At 39.6% G+C, this 18624-nt stretch overlaps 1 protein-coding gene across 1 annotated transcript in view; it reads left to right on the top strand.

The window, feature by feature from the left end:
* The window catches only part of CDC123 (cell division cycle 123), a 904444-nt gene that overhangs the window by 840647 nt on the left and 45173 nt on the right, over positions 1 to 18624 (top strand). The window lies entirely within an intron of this gene.

Genomic DNA, 18624 nt, shown 5'->3' on the forward strand with positions numbered 1-18624 from the left:
CAGGAAAATAGGAGAAAGTGGAATTTTTAATGCATAACCCTAAAGAAAATCATAACAGCCATACAAAAGATTACATTTATAAAGTAGCAGAAAATATTCTATGAACCTGGCAGGGAGATTTTGCCAATAGGGATGACTGCAAGTAGGGATACAGAGAATAAGCAAGAGGGTGCTTGAATGTACTGGAGAAACCTGGCAATGGAACTAAGGTATTGGTAGCAAATAACTAGAGAAAGAAAGGTAACAAAATGGGATGAGGCCAAGAGGACATTTGGACTTCACGCTATAGAGACCGCTTTCCTTCCCTACCTGGGATTGATATCAGAATATAGGCAAAGAAAAAGGGATAGGAGAATCCTAAGTAAAAGACCTGTTGTGGTAAAGTTTTTAGTTGACTCTAGAACAGAAGCTGCTGTTAAAAAAGGGATAATTAGTAGGGCATTATAAGATATTGCACAATAACTATAAGAATCAATCCAAGGTTAGAAAAGATTGAGGAGAGAGATAAGGGAACAGTTGGAAGACATATAAATGGCTGCCAAGTGTGCAACAAAGTCCAGAAGGTTATGGAAGTGTTTACACAGGTATTTTTATACGCCAAGCAGCCTTCAAAGAATTTTCCTCAGGTAGATGGCAAATGTTGCAGTTGTGATGGGGAAGGAAGACGTAACTGGGAACATATATTTTGGAAATGTAATGAGTTTGCAGAGTGTAAAAATTCCCTACAGAATATTCTGTCAGAAGTATTGGGTGAGCAAATGGGTGTAACTAAGGAAATTTTTCTTTTGACTTGGGACACAGGATCCGAATTGCCTAGACATAGGAAATTCTCATTAAGTTTAATCCTGATGGCAGCCAAAAAAAGTTACTAGAGAATGGAAGTCAAAGTCTAGAACAATGTATTTGAAGTACTGAATATTGTAACAGAGATAAAAGAACTGGAAGTGAGATCTTAAAAAGGAAAAGAGCAAATTACATTGAAATAAATGGACATTGTATGAAGGGGACATGCAGATTAATGTTTAGGAGGAGGAGAGAGGTTTAAGAGAAGGCAGGAATTGAGCAATTTATGTAATGTTGGACTGATGATAGTTTGGAAACATGTTAATATGGTTTGTTTTATTTTATATTTATGCATCCTCGCCTGTGGCTTAATTGATAATTCAATAAAGTTTAAAAAAATGAAATAAAAGACAATGAAATACTTCCACCAGCTTTCAATATATTCAGAATGGACAGAAAAAGAAAAGTGGAGGTAGAATAGAGGTTGTATTTGACAATTCCCGTAATTTAACCCTATTTCCTTCTCCTCCCCTAAATTTCAAAATGCAGAAGTCCTATTTTCACATCTAAAAATGAATACCAGTAAAACCATGTGCATTATTATCTTATATATTCCCCTAGGCAGAAATTCATCCACTGTTGAAGAAATTCTGCTTGGCTAAATTTATGCAAGAGACCATTATTATTGGTGATGGAAACATAGATTGGAGTTAAACAACTTTAAATCTATATGGTTTCGCACAGTTAGTAGATGTCACTATAAGAATCCACAACAAAGTAAACAAATCCATGTTATACTGGATTCTTGCAAACAGTCGCACAGTCATAAGCTTAGTAGGGACCTCACGGTATTATCAGTGACCACCTGGCAACTTTTGCAAAAAGACAGCAAAAGAATATCCTCAAACAGATAACCTGTAAGCAACTTTGTAACACGCCTTCTTGGCCTCTTTTATCTCTGTTAACTCAGAAAACTTCAAATTAACTCTTGAGCAAATTAACTGGAACTCGTTTAGATGAAGCAGTGTCCTTATTCAACCAAGTCATCTCAAACATATTAAATGAACATGCACCCCCTTAGAACTAAGAGGGTTAGATCAAACCCAGCAGCATGACTAACTAGATCAGCCAGACAATTACTTAAACAGAGGGACTGCGCATTGAAAGTATGGTCCAAAAATAACCAGGGGAACCCTCCAAACCTTTAGACAGCTTAGAAACCTTGCAGAACAGCATATGAACAAGAACAAAAAAACTTAATTGTCTAACCTTCATATCACCAATAAAAAACCCTAAGCAATTCTCGTCTACAATACAAAAACTGCACCACCCAGGCAAACCACCAGCCCTTCCTCCTCTAAAACTAACAACACTGAAAATATTGCCACTCAGTTCAGTTCACACTTTGTTACCTCTATCTTGGCTCTTACTAAACAAAATCCCCCACTGCTTTAATAAAAAAATTAAAAATAAATAACTACTAAACCTTAAACCAGCTAGAATGGTTGCAGACAACATCCCTACCTAATACCTGAAAATCGCAGCCATAGCTATAATTTATACTGTATCAATCCACATCAGTAGATCCCTAATAAAATACATGGTCCCAGAAATCTGGAAAAAAATCTTTCATCATACCTTTCCATAAAGGAGCAACTCTTCCAACCTAACTCTGTACAGGCCTATTGTCGTACTGTCTGCCTTGTCTAAAATTCTTGAAAAATGTGTCCACTCTTACACCTGCAATACATTAACAACCATAATCTACTCTCCAACACACATGTTTTCCACCCCGGCCAGAGCACCACAACTGCCCTCCCAAACTTTACTAATACAGTCAACCATTATAGAAACAATGTTAGCCTGGTCTCTTCCTCAGTCTGTCTAAAACTTTTCATAATGTATCACATCAAAAACTTCTTCTCAATTAACTTTCCTCACTAGGACTTGGTAAACCATCTCTTACCTGTTTCTTTCAGTTACCTGTCCAATAGTAATCAGGTTGTAAAATGGCAACAAGAATTTTCATCTTTCATACCAGTTAGTCAGAATACTCCAAGTGCCAATGTTAGGGCTCCATCTTTTCAACATTTTTATTAACAAACCCAATACCACCTCCAAAGAAGCAGTCTTAATCCAATATGCAGATGACTCTACACTAATCTACTTCACAACAACAATAGATAACCTCCATTACATCATACAGCAGACATTCATTTTCACAGAATCCTGACTGTCAGACTCCAGCCTAAAGCTCTTAAAGCTAGAAAAAAAATGAACCAATTCCTTTTACCCCAAAACATTACTTTGATCAAAAACAATCATTCCTTCATCCAACAACATTAAATTAAAACCATATCTCAAACTAAATTCCTTGGAGTCCTCCTTGACAATCTTAGATGTTATCCTGTATAGGGCCATAAAATGTCTCACAGACAGCACCAAAAAACACCAGCTAAAACCTATCCATTACCATTCCTATTGTATACAGCACCTGATTTCACTAATTTGAACATCACCATCGGAACAAAATTAGATTCTTGCTATTACAAAATTGCAAATTTGCAGGTAATACCTCCCAGTCAGTACATCACGGCAAAGCCCTGAATGACCTAAATCAGCTGGAATTGCCGCAGTTCCTATTCTGCTGCCAGCTACTAACTGCCCACAGCTTAATATTCTGCCCAGACAAATGACTGTCTCCAAGAAGTCTACTACAACCATACACAACTGGCAGAAAATTACTATCTAGCAATAAATCCCTCCTAGTCACAAACAAATCTAATAATAACTCTGCTGGTGACTCTATACTCCCAGCACATCACTGAGCTATGGAGCTCCATGACACATCACTTAAAACTTAATGACAAGAAAAACATTTTCAAAGCAAAACTGAAATAACACCTCAGAAACAGCTGGCTGTATTCCTGCACCACCACTGTATAATTCCATATGACACCCCAGCTACATTTCCCAAATATTCCAATCATCAGTCGTCCCTTCCAACACCACAACCACAGTCCTAACACCACTCTCTCTTGTACCACTGTCACTCACAGACATCCTCTCTACAGACCTTCCAAACCCCTTCCTAGAGCTTTTAGTAATACCTCTACTTTCGTAGTCTTTCTCTGGCACCTCCTCTGTATCTGCAAGCTTACTAACACTTATTCTCACCTCTTTACCACTATTTTCCTTTTTCTCTCATCTCGTGTCACCTGTAGATTTCCTTCCACTTATCTTCTCTTTTAGCATCCCTACTGAACACTACTCTATAAAAACTCTTGCCCCTACATAAAACACACTACTATAAAACTTTGATCTTATAATAAACTTCTACTCTTATCTTACCTATGTCATTAAAAATCTACTGTAAACAAAGCTGTATCTCACTCTACCTTAAAAAAAAACTGATATTATGTTCTCCACCCTGTTCAAATCATCTTTGTCTTTTTTTGTCATTTTCTTTTCATTATAGTATTCACAAATTGTACATACAGATTTTCTCAGTCTCTGTTAATGTTTAGAAAATATGCTATTAATTAATATCTGTAAAAATGTCTAAAAGTTTATTTCTCAATGTGTTTTCAAAATTTTGTATAACTGTGTGTGAAGCTTTTCTCCCTGGGCCTCCACTGAAAACGGGTATATCTCACTCCGACTATCACAGTAAACAAAAATAAATAAATATGTAAATAAGTAAATTCTACAGCACCAGTAGAACAGGGTCAGATCATTGGGAGCCTAGTTGTTTTCCCAAATTTTACAGACTTTGAAATCATAAAAATATGATTTAAATAGATTGAAGCCTCTGTAAAGGCTTTGTTAAGCCGAGGCACTAAGAGATATAACCTGTTTATTGTTTTGTATCTAGTAAAGTGTTTTTTTTATCACTAGTCTTTCCATTTTTTTGGTGGTTTGTTGGTGCTGCTTTGGTTTTGTGGTTTTACATAAGGTAGGAATGGCCAGTGATTCATTTTCGACAATGCCGCATATGTTCAGAGAAACTGGTATGGACACGTCTCAGAGATTCATTGAAAGTTTTTTGGTCCAGTCAGGAGAAGCTGCGAACTCTGCGGGTCTAACGGATAATCATGAATGTGATCAGTCTGTCCATTATGATATGGTTGCAGGTTTTTTCAATAAATGTGAGGAGGAGGAGAGGATGAAAAGTTATACCAACCCGTTAGCCGCTGTTGGTAAAAACTTGGATGCCTCTGTAGCTCCCGAGGTTCAAACATTCCTTGATAAAGTGGAGAAATTATTTTTTAAAGAGACATCAGTATTTTTTTAATTTGTAGGGCTTGGAAAGGTATTTGGAACTTAATATTACACTGAGCAGTCTGCGACCTCTTAAGAACCCCCTTTTAGTCTAAGCACACCAGAGGAAACCAAAGTGGTGTAAAGGGATATTTTGCAAAAGACTGGTAACAACTTGTAACAATTCCTTAGGGGCATTAATGAAAACTTGGCCACATATGAATAGGAATTGGTAGAGAAAAACATCCAAAATAACCAGAGACTTGAGGGATTATGAATGGAATCGAGCACTTGTCCTCTCATCCAGTCAGCGAGAGGAACGTCAGCGAGTGCGATTTGAAGGGGAACAGGAAGCCGGGAAACATCAGCAAGCCATTTATACATCAGCAGAGACCGCGGCCTCTTCAACGGAGTATGAGAGTGAAGGAGAATGTCCACGACTCCCAAAACAGGCAGCAAGAGTTGTATGCAGCAGAATTTTCATGGAAAAAGGGAACTTTATGGAGGTGGTCACAAAAGATGATGGAATGGATAACAGCAGGGAAGTTGGTTCCATCTCCTGGTCATATAAACGAGGTAAATGGAATTGACTGTCATGGATAAGAGACTGTGTTTTTTAATGGTAACGATAATTACATAGTAAATTTGTCAGGTTATGATTTAACATCTGTGGAAGTGAGAGTTTTGAATAAAAGTTTAAAATTTATTCACACTGATTTGCCGAGGTTCTACAAAATTTAGGGGGAAATTTTTTAATTTATATGCAAATTGCATTTACTGGATTATTTTAAGGGTTATAATAATTATAGTCTGGTTCAATGTAATTATGATGAATTGACATCCAGTGATAGTTTTTTTCCTGCAATTCTGATGTGGAACCTAATGCATATTGTAAATTTAATACAGGGGGTATAAGTCACAGAAGTGATTTTTATTCCCTCCTTTAAAAATGAGACTGTACAGCAGTTCTCTTCTTCATCAAATTGTAGTATAGAAAAAGAATATAATTTGTTCTACAAAAGTAATAAAAGTGTTAAATATAATTTGAATAGAAATGAATGGCAAAGTTTAAACAATTTAAGTAAAAGGAAAGAGCATGTGTTTAAACCAGCAGATAAGGGGGGGGTTAGTTGTTTTACATTTTAATCAATATTTGGAAATGTGTTATGACCATTTCAATAATAAGAGTTTATGCCAAGATTAGGTTAGATGTGTATAATGAAGTATTAGAGGAATATAAGGATTTTTTTGAATAAAGTTTTGAGATTAAAGTGTTTGTCATATGAAGATGTATAATACATATTCACTGTTAAGAATTGCTCTGTTGCTTATTTTTTCTGTGTTATGAAAATACAAAAGAGCTTGTATGATCCACCAGGTCACCCCATAATATCGGCCTGTAATTATTTCACTCACAATAGTTCTTGTTTTTAAGATCAATATTTATTGAGTAAGGTTATCAAGTTGCCTTTCCTGTATTAGGGATGTGTTTGATTTTATTAATAAGGTAAAGGAAATAAGATGGGAAGGTGACATGTATTTTGTAGTAGTAGATGTGGTCAGCCTGTATACTAGTATACAAAACAATTTTGGATTAGAGGCTCTGTTATAATTTCTAGGTGACAGTCGTAGTACTCATTACATTTTAGAATTGTTTTTATTTTGTTTGAACAATAAAATGTTTGAGTTTAATGGGAATTGTATGCAAGGAACAGCCATGGGGAGCAGCTTTTGCCCCCAATGTATGCTAATTTGTTTATGGGTTTGTTTGAAAATTTATATATTTATAAGAATGATTTTTTTTATCAAATATGTTGTCAAACATTTTAGGTTCATTGACTGTTTGATTTTTATTTCTAGAGGAGGTTTTGAAAAGGTGGCAGGATTTGTTGAGGAGCTACATAAAAACAGGTTAGGAATTTGTTTTGATGGGTTACAGAAAAGAAAAAAGATAGATTATTTAGATATAACAGTGGAAGGTATGCAGGATGGTAATATTAAAACAAGTATATATAGAAAGGTTCAACATCAGGATCACATTTTGCATGGAGAGAGTTGCCACCCTCCCCATACTATAGAATCTATACTTATGGGGAATTTTTAATGTTATCTAGATTGTGTGGTGATAGAGAGGAATGCCAATTGGAGATGGACATAACTGTTAAAATGTTTCACAATAGAGGGTATAAAAGTGAAGTAATTTGGGGAAGAAGTTAGGAAAGTTACCACAATAAATAATATCCCTTACTTGCCATCAAGAAGTGAAAACAGTAATGTTATTAATAGAAATGTAACATCGGAATATATATATTTTGTTACCAAATATGCATTGTTTTCTGAAAAACATTAGTTTGGTTAAATATTTTTGGGATATTTTAAAGAGGGATACTAGTCTTAATATTTCTTTAGTCTAGAAAATTAAGGATCCCTTTTATAAGGGGAAGGAGCATCAGAGTTTTCTTTGGTACATGGTAGACTTCATATGCCTAATATGATAAGAAATAGTGAGGTGGTAGAAAAGGGTACCTTCTCCTGTGGTAGATGCAAAGGATGTAAGTTTGTGATGAAAAGTTTTGATAATATCAATTATATTAGATTCAGGAGCAGGAACCATTTAATTGTGAGACAGAGGGGGTGATAATATGGGCTTAAATGCCCATGTGGAAAATTATATATGGGGAAAGCAAGAGAAGTTTCTCTGCCAGGCTTAAGGAACATGTTAGGGATATCAGGAAAGTTAATGAAGTGAATCCAGTAGCTATACATTTTCAACAGTTTCATGATAGGGACCCTTCAGGGCTGTAGGCAACTATTTATCATGTACAAAAAGAATATTTATCCCCAAGATATAAAAAATAAGTTACTTAAGAAAAAATCTATTTTTATTTTGAAATTCAGTACTCTTTTTCCCCTGTAGGACGTAACAGGGAATGTAAGTAGGAAATTTCTTGTAAAACCATTTTTTTTTTTTTTTATTAATAGGAAGTTGAAAAATTATATTCCATGTCATAAATGAGAAAAATATAAGGAAAGGTATCTGATTTTAAATTTTTTGTCATGAACAATTGGCAAACAATGTTAGAAAGGATGTGGAATACAAGAAGAAAGTGCCGGAAAGGATGGATGCAGAATTTATTCTTCAGTTTAAGATTGTACTAACTTATGGGTTAAATCAAGATATTCCTTGGGAAGCTTTGATATGATTGGGTAATTATATTAAATGTATTTGCAAGTTGTACCATTTGTTGTGGCGTTTTAGTTCATTAAAGTGTTTTTGAACTTGATGCTCTAAAAATGGATATAAAGCCAATTTTAGACATAATTGTTTTTTTTTTTTTTTTGTAAATTTAGATAAAGCCTTTTCTCCCATAGCTAAACTGGAGTCTGACAAAGACTGGCTTTTTATCCAGTTTGTCCATAAGTGGATAGTTTTGCTTTCTAATTGGAACTTTTAATGTGAAGTTGTTCTATCTCGCCATTCATTCTTACTGATGGGTTTGGAGCTGATCTTTGACTCCAACTCGGCCAACTGCAAAACCTCAAGGTCTTCAACCAGCTCGAGGCCAACTCCCTATCCCATGATGCACCCTGATCTTCCCTCCGATCTCGTTTGCCGCTGCAACTTGATTGGACGTTCAGCAGCTCTGGCCAGTGAATAACTTTATATTTCTCAAATTTATAGCTGTTAAAATAGCTTAGTGGCTTATTTAGTCATTTAAATAGTAGCTAGTGAGTGTTTAGTCTTTTCTGGTATTACTTAGATAATATAGTTAGTTATTAGGGCCATTTTGTTTAGGCCTCCTTTTCTCCCTATCTCAGCTTAAATTACTGGCCGTGTTTTTAGACCCTTTTTTTCTCTTATTTTCATGTCACATAGAGAGTGTGTTTATCTTAGAGTATACACCTTCTTTTTTACAGACCATTTAGAGTGTTTATATTAGATTATAGCCCTTTTTTCTCAGGGCACCTAGTTATTTGTTCTAATATTATAATTAGATGTTAGTAGCCGTTTTTAAGGCCTTTAAGTCTTTTCTATAGTATTACTTATGTGTGGTGTGTGTTAGTTGGTAATTACAGCCTTTCTTTTTATATAGGGCAGATTAATATTTGCATCATTAGCTAAATTTATTACAGCCTTCTTTTCTTAAGGCTTTACTAGTTCATGTGTGTGCATATTATTGTAGCACCCTCTCTTTTTATAGGGCGTTGTTGCTGTGTTTGACTATACATAGTATTTGCCTTTGGAAATATGTCCCAGTAAGAGAAAGAAAAAGCCAAGTCTGGCTTCAAAAAATGCCCAAGATGTGGGCAAAAGATGTCCATAACTGATGGACATACTGAATGTGTCTACTGCTTGGGTGAGATAACCTGCAGGAAAGCTGTGTTATATGCCACACCTTCAGCTGAAGAGTGTTGCATGAGAAAAAGCTAATGGGTAAGGGTCTGCTGAAATCCTCTTTTCAAGAGTCGCTGGATAAGTCAGACAAGCACTCCAAAAAGACAGAACCGACAAAAAGTCCATCTACATCGAAATCTGCTTCTAGTAAAGCTTCAACATTGGTTCCACAGCTTTCGGAACTGACTGTCATTATGGTTAGGAGCCGGTATCTCCTACCTTAAAATCCCCTATATTCCAATCAGTGGCTTCGTCACATTCTTCACGGGCCTCAAATAGACTGTCTGATCTGGATTTGGACTGCATGGTGAAGAAGCTTCTACAGATACCGGCGCTGACAACCTTAGTTCCTCCTACATGTTCTGTTCCTCATTCGATCTGCATGGAAGTTTTGGAGCCGGAGAGCGTGGAACTGATGATTGTGGAACCCTCAGGTCCGACACCTACTCTAGGTTTTTCGGCCCCGACTGCCCTGATGTCTTCTGCACCGACCGAGGGATCATGGGGCCGACACTCACCATTCGGGTCCAGGGAGGCTATTAGGACCGAATTGTCGGTGCCAACTTTACACCTCAGGGGTTTGGATTAAGTGAGTTCGGCCCTGACCTCTGGCTTGGAGCCCTCCGGACCAATGCAGATGGTTTCCATTGAATCTTCGGATCCGATGGATTCCTCTCGTTGGGACCGAGGGGCCTTCGAGGCTATGAGGAGGGCTTTATCCACCCCAAGGACCACTCCATTGGTTCGAGCAGCTCCCTCCTTGAAAGCACCTGTGTCTGCCTGTTCATCACATGCTCCATTGAAGTGTAGAGATCCTGAGCCTCAGGAAACTTCATTGGGTGAGCCATGTTCTTCCGAGACCTCCCCAGAAGCCCCCATTGAAGAAGTGCCTAGGAAGAGACTCTGCAAGAGTAAGCATCTGGTCTCCCCACAGGAGTCGGTCACTTCGGATACTGACTTGGATGAGCCAGAAGGGTCACCACGGTCCCCCTCAGAAGATATCTCTTTTGCAGATATCTTAGAGATTCTTAAACAGAGGGGGGGGGGTGGCTGGAAATCCCTTAACCCTTTTGATGATGAGTCAGTCCTCCTGAATGTTTTTGGGTCTCAACCCTCCACCTCTTGGGTGTCTCCACCCTTCGATGAGTTGCTTGAATTACTCACTTGAAGGGCATGGGAGTCCCCAGACACCACAGAGCCTGTCACCAGGAGGCCTAACAAATTTATAACTAGCCCCCAAGACAGAGTTTACCTTACTAAAGGAGTACCTGTTAATGCTATGGTGGTGGCAGCAGCCACCAAGACGGAATTATCGGAAACTTCATCTGTTCATCCTCCTAATAGAGAATCTAGGATTATGGACATCTACAGGAAGTGTATGTTTAGTTCAGCAGTCTTCGTCCGATCGCTGAACTACCTCACATATTTTACTAGGTTACAAAGGTATCTCCTGAAGGAGCTAGGAGTCACCCTGCAGGGTTCAGTAGCTGTGGGAGTTTTGGACAAGGTAACTTCCCAGCTCTCCACTCTTAATTCGATAGTGAACTCTTCCATGCGTCTGTTGTCATATGCAGCTTATGGTACGAGCAGAGCAGAGGATACAGGAATCATTCTCAGGAGACATTCCTCAATGCACTTATGTTCCTTTGCGGAACCCTTTAAGTTTTCCTTCATTAACACCCCCTTTGATGGTTCATCCCTTTTTGGACCTAAAGTAAAGGAAACTCTTACCAGGAGTGAAAAAAAGATGGAAAGACCTTGTCTGCTGTCGGAGTATGTTTTTCTACCCCGAGTAGACCCTACTGCAAAGGGATGGGAGGTGGAAGGATATGGTTCCATAAATCTCGAGGATCTTTCCAGAACACTCATAGTGAAACCCCCTCTAGAGGCAGAGGAGGGGGTAATAATGGAAGACATCGCCCACACGGCAGAGGGTGTCCGCAGAACCAGGGTGACAGAGATCAGTTCTTTGGCAAGCTCTATCAGCGCTCCTGAGAGGAGGCCCGACTATTCATCTCTTGAGGCAGTCTGGGGACGCCTATCTTTGTACCTAGACACCTGGCTAAAAATAACAAAAGACAGCTGGGTACAAAGCATAATATCCAGAGGATACTCAATTCCCTTTGCCACTCCATCCCCTCTAGTAAAGAAAATCCCAGACGTTCCACCTAGTCACAGGGACCAAGAGGCCTTAGAGGTCCACAGGTTGCTGGACAGAAGAGTCATCCCAGCCAGTCTCAGCAGACCAGAGAGGATCCAGATCTTACTCAAGGTTCTTTTTAGTTCCAAAGAAAAGAGGGGACGGGAGACCTATTCTGGACCTAAGCAGGCTAAACAAGTCAGTAAAAAAGACGAAGTTCTGGATGGTCACGCTTCAGTCAATACTTCCCTTTCTGGAGAAAGACAGTTGGATGTGCTATATAGATCTTCAGGATACGTACTACCACATAAAGATGGACAGACCATCCAGGGATCATCTGCGCTTCTGACTGTGAGCCAGCCATTATCAATTTTGCGCTCTGCCCTTTGGTCTCACTACAGCCCCCAGAGTGTTCACCAAATGTGTGTGTGCAGTCACCGCTCACCTGAGACGGTTGGAATTCCAAGTGTTTCCATATCTAGACGACTGGCTCCTCACTGCCACCACCAAGCATCAACTTATTCATTTGAGGGACACAACCTTAAATCTCTGCAATCAATTGGGGATTACCATCAGAAAATTCTGCCTTATCGCCATCGCAACAGGACCGTCTTTATAGGAGCAGAACTAAACACAGTTTCAATGACATTAACTCTGCCTCCAGAAAGAATTTGTCTCTTATGAAAACAAATATTAGACCTGCTTCCAAGAAGAAAAGCCCCAGTCTCAATGGTACTCAAATTGCTAGGATCGATGGCGGCAGCAATCATTGCCATCCCCTTCGCTCGAATGCACATGTGAGTTCTACAGTGGCTCCTATTCTCTCAATGGTCTTTTCAGGAACTTCCAATGTCGCACCAAATTATCATAATGAATACGTGCAAGAAGGACCTTCAGTGGTGGCTGACGTCTCAACATGTATCTCGGGGACTTCCATTTGTTCAACCCAATCCCATAGCCACGGTGACCACGGAAGCTTCCTTGATTGGGTGGGGGGGCATTATCACGGAAGAACAGCCCAAGGCACATGGAAGAAACACATGGCTCATCTGCATATAAATGTTCTGGAGATGAGAACGGTACTTCAACTGTTGCAGTCCTTTCAAGACTGTCTGCCTCTGGGAACAATTGTAATTCAGACAGACATGTCAGTGGTCTGGTACATCAACAAACAAGGAGGAACCAAATCTTACCCTCTGTGTCGAGAGGCCGTGAGAGTATGGCAGTGGGCAATCTCCTCCCAGCGCTTTCTGATAGCAACGTACATCCCGGGGAAATCCAGTGTATTAGCAAACAAGCTATGCAGGGCAATTTTACTGCCTCACGAGTGGTCCCTAAAGCAACAAGTAGCAGAACGGATATTCCGCAGGTGGGGCCAGCCTTGCTGTGATCTCTTTGTAACCCCAACAAACACAAAATGCAGCGGCTACTTTGCCCTGATTCCCCTGCCGGGGGATGCCCCAAGGGATGCACTGGTTGGCCCCTGGGTCTCCTTTATGCATTTCCTCACTTCCCTCTGATGCCCAAAGTATTACAGAAAGCAAAAATTCTAGGAAGGACCATGATCCTAATAGCCCCTTACTGGCCTCGGCAAATATGGTTCCCCTTCCTCCAGCCTCATCTCTTGGAAGAACCCTGGATCCTGGACCAAGTTCCAGATCTGTTGACCCTTTAATCGGGGGCTCTTCATCCTTCTCTTCATTCCCTCAAACTGACAGCTTGGCTGCTCCAGTTCCCACAACAGCCAGGATTTACAACCTCTCAGCTGAGGCCCAACATATTACAACATCCTCTCATAAATCATTGTCCAGAAAGTTATATCTTAGCAAATGGAAGACATTTTCTTTATGGACATCTCAGAATGATGTTGATCCTTATCTAGCTCCAATCCCATCTATATTGGAATTTCTAACTAAACTTTTCAACGAAGGAGCTGCTGCAGCTACCATCATAGTTCAGTTAGCAGCAATCTCAAACTTTCATCCTGGCTTTCAAGGCTCCAATGTCATGTCACATCAACTCGCTAAAGCCTTTCTTAAAGGTGCCATTCATTTGAGGCCACCATTCAGAGCTCCAGTCATGCCATGGAATCTAAATTTGTTCTGTCCAGAATTGTATTACCTCCTTTCGAACCAGCCTCGACCTGTACTTTGAAATTCCTTTCATGGAGGACTATTTTTCTGATAGCCATTACTTCTGCTCGGAGGATTTCTGAGTTGCAGGCCGTGACCATCAAAACCGCCTTATCTGATTTTCTATAATGACAGAGTTTCGCTCAGAACTAATCCATCCTTTTTTACCAAAAGTTTGTTCAGAGACTAATCTTAACCAATCCATTGAGTTGTCAGTTTTCTTTCCTCAATACACAAATAGGATGGAACATATGCTGCACAAACTTGATGTTCATAGACAACTCCGATTTTATCTAGATAGAATGAAACAATTCAGATCAACGGATCAGCTCTGTTTCCTTTTCAGAGTCAAAAAAGGGTGCCCCAGCAACAAAAGTAACCCTGTCAAGATGGCTATCAGATTGCATTTCCTTCATTTATAATTCAGAGAATGCTCCCTTGCAACAGAAATAAAGGCCCACTCTACTAGAGCTGTTTCAACCTCATTAGCCTTTTCTGCAAGGTCACCATTAGATTCTATTTGTGCAGCAGCTACCTGGTCAAGACCTCATACCTTTATCACTCATTACAAAGTAGACAAGGCCTCCAGGGACCAGACCTCCTTTGGTTCCACAGTTCTGAGGAATATTCTCCCGGGAGCCACCCGAGAAAGATGGTGCTTGGGACACTACCCCATCAGTAAGAATGAACGTCGAGATAGAACAATATCATATAAAGAAGTTATGTACTTGCCATAACGTTCCATGTGAGTTGTTCATCTCGCCTTCATTCTTGCGGCCCGCCCTTCAACCCCCATCCAGTCTACTTGAGGTCCGTCACCTTTCTTATATGGTGCATTGTCTCTTATTCAGCACTGAGTGGCATGTTTATACTACTAGGTAGTTAGGCAGCAAACAAGATCTGAGGGATGATCAGGGTGCATCATGGGATAGGGAGTTGGCCTCAAGCTGGTTAAAGACCTTGAGCTTTTGCGGCTCCGAATCCATCAGTAAGAATGAAGGAGAAATGAACAACTCACATGGAACATTATGGTAAGTACATAACTTCTTTTTTTTTTTTCACAGAGCACAGAGAACAGTGACCGTGTTTGAGGACTTTGAATAATAATGACCTAAGTAGAAGTGTAGCTCTGTGATTCACAGGCAGCCACTTGTAGCCAGCTAAACGATCGTAGTGATGTGTACAGGAATCTGCAAACAAAACAAACCTGCATATTTTGTTTTCTGTAGTCTGAAGTTTTTGGGTATTGGCACTGAAATTCATGTTGAGAAGAGGGAGACCATATTCCATTTTTGGGTATATGTAAATTCCTAGCTAAGAAATTATGAGCAACAGGAGAGAAAACATGCATTTTTAACACAGTTTAAATTGTCACAGGGTTTTACTTACTACCTGTGTGCTGTGCATAGGGTAAGATGGGATCAAAAATTTAACCACAGTATCTTTGCTTGGAGACATTTGGGATGGTATTGTCATTATTATCTAAGATTACCAGTGGAGGAAGTCCATGTAGCCTCTGCATAGTAACAAAGGGCATGATGCTTGATTTAGTTAGATTTATTGGTACTGGTCCAATTGCATAGAACAGTACATTTAGTTTGCAGTTTTCATTGCAAATCAAAATTATTTTAATCTGTTGACCAGGTAAGCCCACTGGACAGTTGTCCCTTTTCAGGGGTGATCTGGCACCACAGTCTTTTTAAGTGGCTTGCCCAACAGCACACAGTAGGCAAACAATGTGAAAGGAATCCGACCTTGCACCCTGGGCGCAGAAAGCAGCTTATTATCAGCTCAGAGCTTTAGGCCTCTGTGCTGATAATTTCTACTGGATTTCAGCAAAATAAAATAATCCATGATAGTTTTGAGCTTGGGAAGATGATTTGTTAAGTCTTTTATGAAGGTTGAAAACAATAACAGACTAAGAATATGCGCCTTGTGGAGCACCATAATTAACTTTTGGTGGTATAGAGATGGAGAATACTTGAAAGTTTCTGGTTTCAGAGTAGCTTTTGAACAATTCCAGTATGTTGTTGCCAAAGTTACATTTACCCAGTTTTTTTGAAGTAGCAGTGGATGATTTACTATTTCAAAGGTTGTGGTCAGGTTAATGAATAGACTCTCAGTAAGGAGGCTATCACTTGTATTATTGAATATGGTGTATGTATCAGTGTATAGAGCCCTTATGGTACAGAATGCTGTGCAAAAACCATGCTGATTATCACAGAGGAGGCCATATTGATTTTTGTGTTCAAAGAGATGTTTATAGATTAATTTTTTAAATTGTTGCGATAGGGTCCTTGCAGTCTTTTGAGTTGGAGAACTTTGGAAGAAGAATTGGGATGCCAGAAGATAGTGATAGAGTGTCTATATGGGTGAAATGTTTGACTATGAAGACTAATGCCATTTTGAGATAGGAAGGATAATGCTTGCAGAACCTTGCTCCTGAATAGTGTTTAGGCTGTTTAATAATTTACTGGCTGCCTTAACTGGTATGTGTTTAAAACAGAATATAGGGAGAAAGGCTGGGACTAGGTTAAGTTGTGACTCCGTGAGTTTACTAATAATATTAGGAGTAGAGTGTTGTAGAGGAACTTTGCTGTCAAGGTGTAGAATGGTGGAGAGAAGAAATATTCTGAACTTGTTAGCAAAATTACCATGGTTGTCTGAACTGGTGGAAGGGGTAGTAGGTTTTAGGGAGTCTGTAATATCATTTGTAAGTTATTTTAAACTCTTTCCGGAATTGTTTAGGTGATACTGAAAACATTTTTTCCCCTCATACAAGTAGCTTTTGTTGCATTTGTAACAGTTCTGGCTGTTCCCTAAGTTTTTGATATTGCTGCTGTTGCTGTTTGTTCATACAATTCTATTTCAGAAGCTTCCAAGCTTTGTCCTTAACAGTAAGAATTTTTAACACCAAGAGAAAACAAGACTGTCTTCGTGATCTTGTTTTGACTGGAAATAGTGAGCCTTGTATTTTAGCAAATGTATTGAAGAAGGGTTTGTTTCGTGTCAGAAATACACCTGCCTGTAATAAATTCAGGGTTTTTTCTTTGTTCTGAAAGTGCAGAAGGATAACATAGGCAGTGATCGCTTAGGTTATTAGGTAATGCAAGCACTTGAAAACATTTGTGCTTTATGTTGCTAAGAATTAGATCAAAATTTTAGCCTTTTCCAGTGTGAGTGTTGGGTCTATTCTAAATTACAGTGCAAAAGCATTCTGTTGAGGGTATGGGAATTAGGGCCTGAGGCATAAGTATTAGTCTCCTAACTTATTAGTGTTGTTTTTGATGCTAGATAGGAACATTTCTAGTAAAAGTTTTTGTGCTGTTAGGACTTTGGTGGGAGGGGTAACGTAGGCGATACCTATCTTCAAATGTGTATGTGTGCATATAACCTAATTGACCACTATCCAGTTAGGGCGTCTGTTATTATTTGAGCTTGGTTTTCGTCTAATGACAATTAAGTCAGGTTTTTTTTTTTTTTTTTTGCTTACTGACAGATGTTCTTCGTGTTTCACTGTTGCAGTCATTGCATTTGGGTAATCTGCTGGCAGGTTGCCCTCAGTCGGCCTGATTAACAAAGTCTTGGGTCCTGCATCGGTTGCTGTCCCTTCTTCCATGACGTCAGGTCATCAGGGGTATAAAACATGCAGCCGACACCATTACATCAGTCTTTCATGCCGTGCGTTGCCCGAAGCAGAAGCAGTTCGCAAGTGCCGGTCGGCCGACTCCTGAAATTTTCGTTTTCAAGTTTCAGAACCGAAGTCTTCAACTTAAAGCTAAGTACCCCATTGGGGAAACTTTTTCTTGCTCCTTACCAGAGTCAGTAAAAGTTAATAATTGCATTACTTGTGAAAAGCAAATACCTCATAAAGATTTTCATTTGTACTGTATTCCTTGCCTAGGCCATGACCACGACTTACCTTGCTGTCGGTTTTGTGCTTTATTTAATCAGCGCACTATCCGTCGTTGGTACAATTTTGCCTCTAAATATTTCGATTCTCGGTTTAATTATCCAGAAATTACTTCTGTTAGCCATCCGACTACCGGGATTCCGAAAAAACATAAAGATAAAGACAGAGACTGGCCGTCGAGGTCCAAAACTGCCGACGCTTCTCCTAAGCCAGTCGCCAGTTCGCCAGTACTCAATGAGGCGCTTTCACAGCCCCTGATACCCGCTACTTCTGACTCACAGGCCTCTACTGAGACCCATTCAGAGTCCGGTATGTCGCAAGATGCTTCACCTATGGAACCCACGGATGTCTCTACCTTGGATGGGTCCGGAGCCGCTGTGCAGGCACCAGCTTCTGAGGGTGTATTCAGGCCTATAGACTTGCATATTAAATTGACTCCACCTTCTATACTAAGGCCTAAATCTCGATCTATGTCTAAAAAAAATGATGCCCAGGCCACATGTTCAAGCCCGTATGCCTAAAAAACAAATGATCAAAATGGTTGAAGATCTAATTACTCTAATCAGGGGTAGTCAACCCACCCCCACCCCCTTCTAAGAGGCCTAGGGATGAGCTTGACTATGAATCTTCTAATTAGGACTCTTTCTTCTGACTCTACCAATGACCTGGATTTGTCCATACCTACTTATGAGGATTCTGATGCAGAGGAATCCATTCCCTCTGCCCCCCCCCCCCGAGGACTTTTCTTTTGGGGGAAGTTTCTCCGCTCTCCCGCCTCTCTGAAAACCTGTGGGATGGAACCTAGACATGACATTCCCCAACAAAAAAATAAAAATAAAAAAAATAAATAAAAAAAATACCTTAAGGGAGCATTTCCACTGGGAAAGTCAGGAATTTTCTGATTCAAAAAAGAGACTTGGGGATTTCCTTCTTCTACCTCAGCATAGGCCTTTGACTGGACCTCCTGTACTAGACATTGTTGATGTATTTTCGGAATCCA

The sequence above is a fragment of the Protopterus annectens genome, chromosome 11.part0 (genome assembly GCF_019279795.1).
Source record: "Protopterus annectens isolate FY-2018-M chromosome 11.part0, PAN1.0, whole genome shotgun sequence".
In the NCBI taxonomy this organism is placed as follows: domain Eukaryota; kingdom Metazoa; phylum Chordata; order Ceratodontiformes; family Protopteridae; genus Protopterus; species Protopterus annectens.